Consider the following 8,313-nt stretch of genomic DNA (forward strand, 5'->3'; position numbering starts at 1 on the left):
GGGGGAAAATCTATCTGGTTTCCAATTGGTTGAAGGAACTGCTGGTCAAATCCCAGCCTGGACCCTTGCCAGGCTCCAGTCCGAACCGTGCAACGCCCGCTGCGCGCGGCTCCGCAGCGGTTGCGGCCCCACGGCAGTTAGTGCTGTTAGGCCCTGTCCGCAGCCCAGGTACCCGGTGAATCTGGGGGGCAGCGGTGCGTTCGGCAGAATCGGGGCTGTGGGTGTTAACCGCCTTCCCGCTAATTTGAATGTTTTTCTTCTCTTTTTATAAAGATGAGGGAAACCTCGAGAATCTCCGCACGCCTACCCCACACAGCTCCAAAAGTGCGTGTGGCAAAATTTCATCAGAGTGCGTGGACTCTGCGCCACAAACTAAACATTGGAGAACAGCTGTTAGCTAATGTGGCGAGTCAACGAGGTGACCCACACAGGCCCGCGCAAGGCATAGCTTATTTTCAGACCGGAGCTTTTGCTGCAGGCATACACATATAAGTCCCTGTTGCAGTTAAATGTTCTCAGCCTTCATCTAAAGCCCCTTATTCTCACTCTTCCGGATGATCCATTTCATTCATTTCCCAAAATAGGAAACGGTATCACAATTCCGTTGGTTCCCAGCCCACAACTCACTTCCTCTGTGAAGCCTAAGGACTATTTGCAAAAGGCCTTTTAATATCTAAAGGTGTTGTTTAAAATCCAAAACAAAACTGGACGTGCTTAAGGGCAGGAACTGTGTTCATTTTTGTAATCTAGTTCCAATACAGTACACCCCAACCCAATGGATTTCAGTGACCACCTTACTCAGTGGTCCTTCTTTGATAGGTACAAGGTTTCTTTTAAGCAAGAAACCTATCCTGCCCTAAATGCCCTCTTACTTTAAGCCTTGGGAAACTAAGATTAGTTCTGTGCACCCGTTTTAAACGAATGTGCCTCTTCCTTTCCCAGCTGTAGGTTGCTTCCTCCTCTTGCCTGTTTTTTCCCCACAAAGGCATTTCTTCCACCAGAAAGATGTATTTCCCACGGATCGTGCTTCAAGGAATCCAAGAGTTTCTGCACACTGCACAACTGTCTGTGTGTGTGTGTGTGTGTGTGTGTGTGTGTGTGGCCGCTGGCAGAACTGAAAATTAGAAATTTGTTTTTAAAATTAAGATAAGACCGAAGTGTACCAAAGACAGATCAAAGAAGGAGTTGCAGAGCTGGGGACAGATAAGGAAATGTCATGAACAAGTGTGCCTGCAGTAAGAGAAACATTGCCCTAGTTTTGCCCAAAAAGTTTCTGTTTGAATAAGATACCCCACACAAATTTACAATGCAAAAATCATTCTGCTAGAAAGTTCACATACAGGAGTTTTAAAAGCTAAGATCTGAAAAGCCTTAGGTTTAAAGGGCTGGAGAGATGGCTCAGCAGTTAGGAGCACTGGCTGTTCTTAAGGATCTGATGCTCTCTTCTGGCACCTTCATAGGCACCTGTAGTCCCTAAGCAGTGTTCTGCAAGAGCTGTCAAAATGCCCTCACCTGTCAAAATGGTGGCATCAGTTAAAACTAAAGGGGTGGGGGGTGGGGGGGAAGGCACCAATCCCTGAACTCCTAAAGCTCAAGACTTGAAATCCTACCAGTCCTGACTCTGGAAATCTCCACCCTAAGAAATCCTCTCTCTGCCTGCCTTTTGTCCAGTCCCCTACTGTCCTCTCCCAGGAGCAGAGGGTAGCCACCTCTGGACACCTCCCTCCTTCCCCTGGATTCATCCCTCCAATAACTCTCTTTTATGAGATTTGCTTTCTGCTATGACTGTTTCATTGGAAGAGGTCAATAAACAATTGGGATAAGAAGAAGGGAAGAAGTGGAGTGTGGGGCTGGGACTCCTGAGAACCTCAGCTCAGCTGTGGACCCCCTCCCACGCCTCTGCTGAAAAGGCTTCTTCTCAGAGCTGTGTGGTTCCTGCGTCTCAGGATACCCTTCCATTGGGATACCTTCTCCCCTCCAAGCTCTGTGGTTCCTAGTCTTTCAAAGTCACAGGATACCCTTCTATCCAAGCAGGAAGGCCAACACACCACATATCCATATGGTACACAGACATACATTCAGGCAAAACACACATAAAATAAATTAATATATCTAAAAAATTTAAGTTTAAAAGCCTAGATATCTTTAGCCTTTCTGTCCTTATTTATGTATGTATGCAAATATTTAAGTATTTATTTATTTTGGAGACCAGGTATTACTGTGGTGCCCTAAAACTTTGTATGTAGTTCAGGGGTTCTCTGGAAGTCCCTGCCTCCCTGATCCTGGGATTAAAGCAATCACTACTAGTCCTGGCTTTCTGTCCTTTTTTATAGTAGTTTTAGCATCAGAGACCAGGGAGAAAAAGGATAAATCATAGCTTGTTTGCCAGAGAAAAATTCTTCTGGTGAAATGCGTACTTCCCAGCATACTTTTATTTCAAATATGGAGAGCTAGCACCAAAATCATTTTTTAAATTACATATGGCAATGTCAAATTGGGAAATTAAGTTTTTAAACTGTTTTTTCTTTAAGATGGTTGTGCATGCCTTATAAGATCCTAGCACTCAGAAGCCAGTGGCAGGCAGATCCTGAGTTCTCTGCCAACCTGGTCTACATTCCAGAACAGCCAGGGCTATGAAGAAAGACCCTGTCTCAAACAAACAAAACAAGATTTTGTTTGTTTGTTTGTTTTGGAGAGTTTGACTATTTCAATATACTGTTGTGAGTCAAACTCACAATCTTCCTTGCTTTGCCTGTTAACTACCATGCCTGGCTGTTTTGTATTTTCATACAAAAGGTGAATTTAACAAACTATATTCACATCCAAACTATAGGTTTATTGGGACTTATGCAAATTTTCTAAATATGTGTTAAAACATTTTCAATGTTTAAAGCCCTGAATTTTAAACTAATTGACAAATTATAATGCAACTCTCATGCTAAATAGAAGCAACCTTTAAAAATTATAGTAAACCAAAGCATTCTAGTTGCAATTTACTGTTGGAGGTGAATTAAAATTTCTGATACAAATTAAAATGGTTTATCTATAATCTTTCACACCTCCTAGAATCATCCTATTGGTAGAAATTAGAGAATGAATTACTATCAAGATAAGTAACTATAAATTAGGTCTGCCTGTCCACTGTAGTAACAGACACAGTCACTAAATCATTTTCATTCATGAATAGCCGTGACTCTGGAATCTGATTCCTTGGGTCCAGTCCTAGAGAGAGAGCCAGGTTCATTTGTTGTTGTTGCTGCTGCTGTTTTTGGTTTTGTTTTGAGTCGAAGTTTCTTTGTGTAGCCTTGGCTGTCCCGGAACTCACTATGTAGACCAGGCTGGCCTTCAACTCAGAGAGATCTGCCTGTCTGTCTCCTAAATGCTCCACTGCCCAGCCAAGAGCCACGTTCTTAACTGCACCTCTAGAGAAAGATTCTTGTTTTCTCTTAAGCTTTTCCGAAAATGCTTAATTACAGAACAGACAGAGAAATAATAATGCCTCTGAGAAGGAGTTTGGGGCAGAATTTATCAGCATGACCCTTTCAGGGGTTAGCACATGGAATGGCAGGTAGGTAGTGGTCATTGTTATTGCATGTGAATTATATAAACGGACACATACATGCTTATATGGCTCAGGTATGTACTATATCAACTTGATTGTAAAGTTTAAAAAGCAGGATCAAATTGTCTGGAGTTAACCGTGCACTGCAGTGCACACCTGTAATCCCCTCATTTGGGAGACTGAGGTATGATCTCATATTTGAGGCCAACTATTTGCCACTGCATACACAGCAAGTCCCTGTCACAAAATGTCACAAAACAAGTAAGAATTCGAGAACAAGCTCCTAGCTTTCTAGTGTCCTTATCACTTAGAATGTCATATCATTTACATAGGTAGCAATGAGATTTTAAAGTGTAAGCAGCATTTGGGGACGTGTTATGAAGGACTTTGTCCATTTCCCCAGACCTGCCCTAGCCCAGTAAGTCCAGTGCTGCTGTTGTACCCCCACGGGGTTGTGGCAGTGGAAAGGGTTGCTGTCTACCCTCCTTGGCAGTGACTAGTCTATACCAAAAGCCTAATGCATAAGTGATTCCAGACGTTCATGGCCTTGAGAAAGGAGTTAGTCCTGATTTTCTTGTCATTTCTGGCTACCAAGCGCTGTATAATTTTTCAATCTCATTGTAGATCAAATCATGTATCATATAACTCATGACTTATTATTATTTGGTATCCTCTCTTGAATCTTTTTCAGGAGATAGGGGTGAGCTAGCTAGCTTTCTTTTTTAGTCAGTCAGTCAGTCAGTCAGTTAGTTTTTTGAGACATAGTTTCTTCATCTAGCCCTGTCTGTCTTGAAATTTGCTCTGTAGACCAGACTGGCACCAAACTCAGAGATCTACCTACCTGCCTCTCCCTCCTGAGTGCTGGGCTTATAGGCACGTATCACTATGCTTTCATCAAAGAACCTACTGCTGCTGTCTGGATTTCTTATCTACAACAAGCTGAAACATTGCTCATAGCTTAAATGACTGTCTGATATCACGTAACATTTTCTTGAAAAGGATCACCATTTTCTGATCCCTACAGCATTTGAAGCAGGGCTACAGATTGTGAGTTTTCAAACCCAGACTCAATTTTCAACACTGTTGCTATGTCACCCACTACACAAAACTCTGGTTTTATGCCTGAACTTCGGTAAAAGTTAAATACACCTTCATAGAGATGTTTTAGGTCAAGGCTCCTTGTTTTACCTGAAATCCAGTTCTTCAGAAACAATCTACTTATTTCTGCAAAATACTGTTGAATCCTTTACAGAGTTCTATTTCTGGGACCCTTCTATTAGTTTGACAAAAAAAAAAAAAAAAAAAAAAAAAAAAAGCACCTAGAAAAAGAATTGAAAACTTATTTCATCTACTCTACCAGAGGTTGGTTAGTTATGATGGAAAGTCACCGTTCAGGAAGAATGCACCATACAGGAAGTGCCTGTGGCAATATTAACTCCAAGTGTAGTCAAGTGTAACCACAGTGGTGTGTGCTTTTGAGAGTTCTGCATATCTGTTTGGGGGCTCCAGCTTCCTCCACAGTATTTGGACTCTGCATTCTGTGTTGTTGTTTAAGGAGTCTGGGGCTGGGGATTGGTGGTGGACACCTTTAATCCTAGGACTCAGGAAGCAAAGGCAACTGGACCTCTGAGACCAAGGCCAGCCTTATTGGTCTATAGCAGTGTTTCTCAACCTTCCTAATGCTGAGACCATTTGATACAGTTCTTCATGTTGTGCTGACCACCCCCAAACCATAACATTCTTTTCATTAACAGCTGTAATGTGGCTGCTGTTATGAATCATAATATAAATACCTGATATGCAGGATATCTGATATTCCACAGCTGCGAAAGGCTCATTTGACCCTCCAAGAGGTTGAGACATACAAGTTGAGAACTGTTGGGCTACACTGTGAGTTCAAGCCATCCAGGACTATAATGAAACCCTCTCTTTCTCTCAAAAAAAAAAAAAAAGATAGATAATGATCAGGCAGGAGCTATAATTCAATGGTAGAGTGTTTGCCTAGATTCAAGAGAGGATACTAAGTAATAATAAATCATGACTTATATGATACATGATTCGAACTGTATGAGATTAAAAATTATACAGTGCTTGGTAGCCAGAAATGACAAGAAACTCAGGACTAACTCAATTACAAAAAATATAATAACCTGGTCTATAGTGGTGAATGCCTACAATGCCAGCACTCAGAAGTTGAACCCAAAAGGATCCAGAGTATAGGGTCTTACGAGAGGGGAAACTATGTAATAAATGAATACATGATAAAATGAAATTGACCTTAGAGCTGCTTAGTCATGCCATATGATAAAATTCAGGCCCTAGATACACATTATAGATATAATAGCATTTAAATAGCATTTAAATCCTTTCTACTTCTCTCTCTGATAGAATTATGTCATCTCATGTCAATTAGGAGTATTTTACATGTTAAAAGGTAATTTTATAGCCAGGAACGATGGCAGATGCCTTGAACCCAAGCACAGGAAAATCAAGAGCTCAAGGCCGTCCTAAGCTACATAGCAAGACCCTGCCTTCAAAAGAAAAGAAGGAAGGTTTTTGTAGCTCCCCATTTTGATTTTTGCTGTCTTTGTTTCTCCTAGCTGGACAGTGTCTCTTTATTCTGAATATGCTAAGAAACATGTGAATCAAACAGGAATGATATATAGACACAGATATAGATGGTATAGAGATAGATATGGATAGATATAAATAGATATAGATATCATTTATTTTGGGTGTTTTTGCTCATTGGTGTTTTGCCTGAATGTATGTTTATAGGAGGGTGCCAGGATCCCCGCAACTGGAGTTACAGACAAGTGTGAGCTGCCCAGTAGATGCTGAGAATTGAACTGGGATCCTCTGAAAATGCAACCAGTGTTCTTTACCACTGAGCCATCTTTCCAGCCCCAACAGGACAGATTTTAATCAGAATTATGTAATTGCTCCTTTTATTGCAATTATCTCAGCTGCAGCAATACCTTTCTCACTCCCAAACCACAATCCAGTGGGCCATCCTTACTTGAAAACAGATATGTTTTCATAACACCGGTGAGCTATTGGCCTTAACCTGTGTGGTCCAATATCACAACCAATGGTCACATTTGCCGTTTAAATTGATGAAAACAAAACTTGACAGTCAATGGCTGGATCATACTAGCCACACATCACATGACCAAGAACGATTCAAGTGGCCGCTATGTTGGACAGAACAGGAAGATGGGCACAGGAAATGAGCGTTGTTCATTTACCAGGTACAACAAACATCACCTAGTCCATAGTGTAGACCTCGATAAGGTGCTTATTCTAAATTAAGCTCTTTATTTGGGTCAGGAAAAAATTACATGAGGTCTGGGGGTGTAGGAAAGTTGGTAGGGTGTTAGTCTAGCACGCAGGAAGCCCTGGGTTAAATCCCCAAGCACCACACAGACCATGCATAAAAGTACAAAGCTGTAATCCCAGCACTCGGGAGCTAGAGAAAAGAGTATTAAATTTAAGATATTCTGTTGTTATGGAGTTTGGGACCCCTGGGGTAAAAGACCACAGACTCAATCCAAATATAACTACATTTTTATTGATTAGCTGCTAGCCGGATGAACAATCTCTGAGCAACATTTGAGATTTTTGTGGAGAGGTATGGGAAGGACTTTGACTTTTTTTTTTTTAACTAGAAATCATCCAGTCATTTATTTGTTTTATACCAGAGATATAATGAATGTATTAAAAAGAAAAATGTTTTTATACCAACATATTTTTATTCTGTTTCTAGACTCCTCCATTTAGAAAACAGGAACCATCTTTTCATTAAGCTGCGGTTCCTTGTCCTTTAACCTAAGCTTAGTTTAAGAAAAACTTTGCTTGTACAATTATATAACTAGCTTTAATCAATACATGGTAATTAATTATCCAAAGCCTCAATACAGTAGCTAACTTTTGGGAAATGACTTAACACAAACAGCCTATTTTGCAAAGTAAAAAATATTTTGTGTGAACAGTTACCTTCTTTGAAAATTTCTCTGTGCGAGTATCAGAACAGACTTACTTCTCTTTTTAATTTCATTTTCTATATTTTGGGTATGCCTTAGAAAAGTAAAACTATATAAGCATTGTCAATTATTATATCTAAAGTCAAGATAATAGATTATCTCTAAGTACTTTCTGCAATGACTAATTTTTAAAACTCAAAATTGCTACCCATGAAATTTGAAAACTGCACTATAAGTTGCCTTTTTATTTTATGGGTGGCACTAACTTGAAGGATAAAATGAATGTATAGAACATGGAAGTATAAAATGGCTCCACAAATACAAAAATAGCCATATTCTGTTTGACTCCACATGCAGACTTACATATCTGTAAGTCAGATGAGAAGTCTCAAATGCAGCCAGATGAGTACTATAAAGGTGTGTGCTGAACTAGGACTCACTTCAGCCCACAATGGTCACCTACTGACAAAAACACTCATGGGCCTGAAATGGAGCATCACAAATGGAAAGGCAGTCTCTGAACAGTGCACACTGCTGTGCCCTGAGTTCAGTGACATCCGTAAGCACAAAGTGTCAACATGTCACTTTAAGATAACTCAACATCTTTGGTCTTCAAAGAAACGTAATATTTCAAAAATAAAATTCATCAATTTGCATTAAGAAGTCATACACATGCCAAATGAAGTTTTACTTAACAGCTGAAGGTCAAGATCCCAAATGTGTAGCGCTATCTTCAGAGAACTTGGAATGTAACATGCTTGGGTCAGG

The sequence above is a fragment of the Micromys minutus genome (assembly GCF_963924665.1).
Source record: "Micromys minutus genome assembly, chromosome: 3".
Classification (NCBI taxonomy): domain Eukaryota; kingdom Metazoa; phylum Chordata; class Mammalia; order Rodentia; family Muridae; genus Micromys; species Micromys minutus.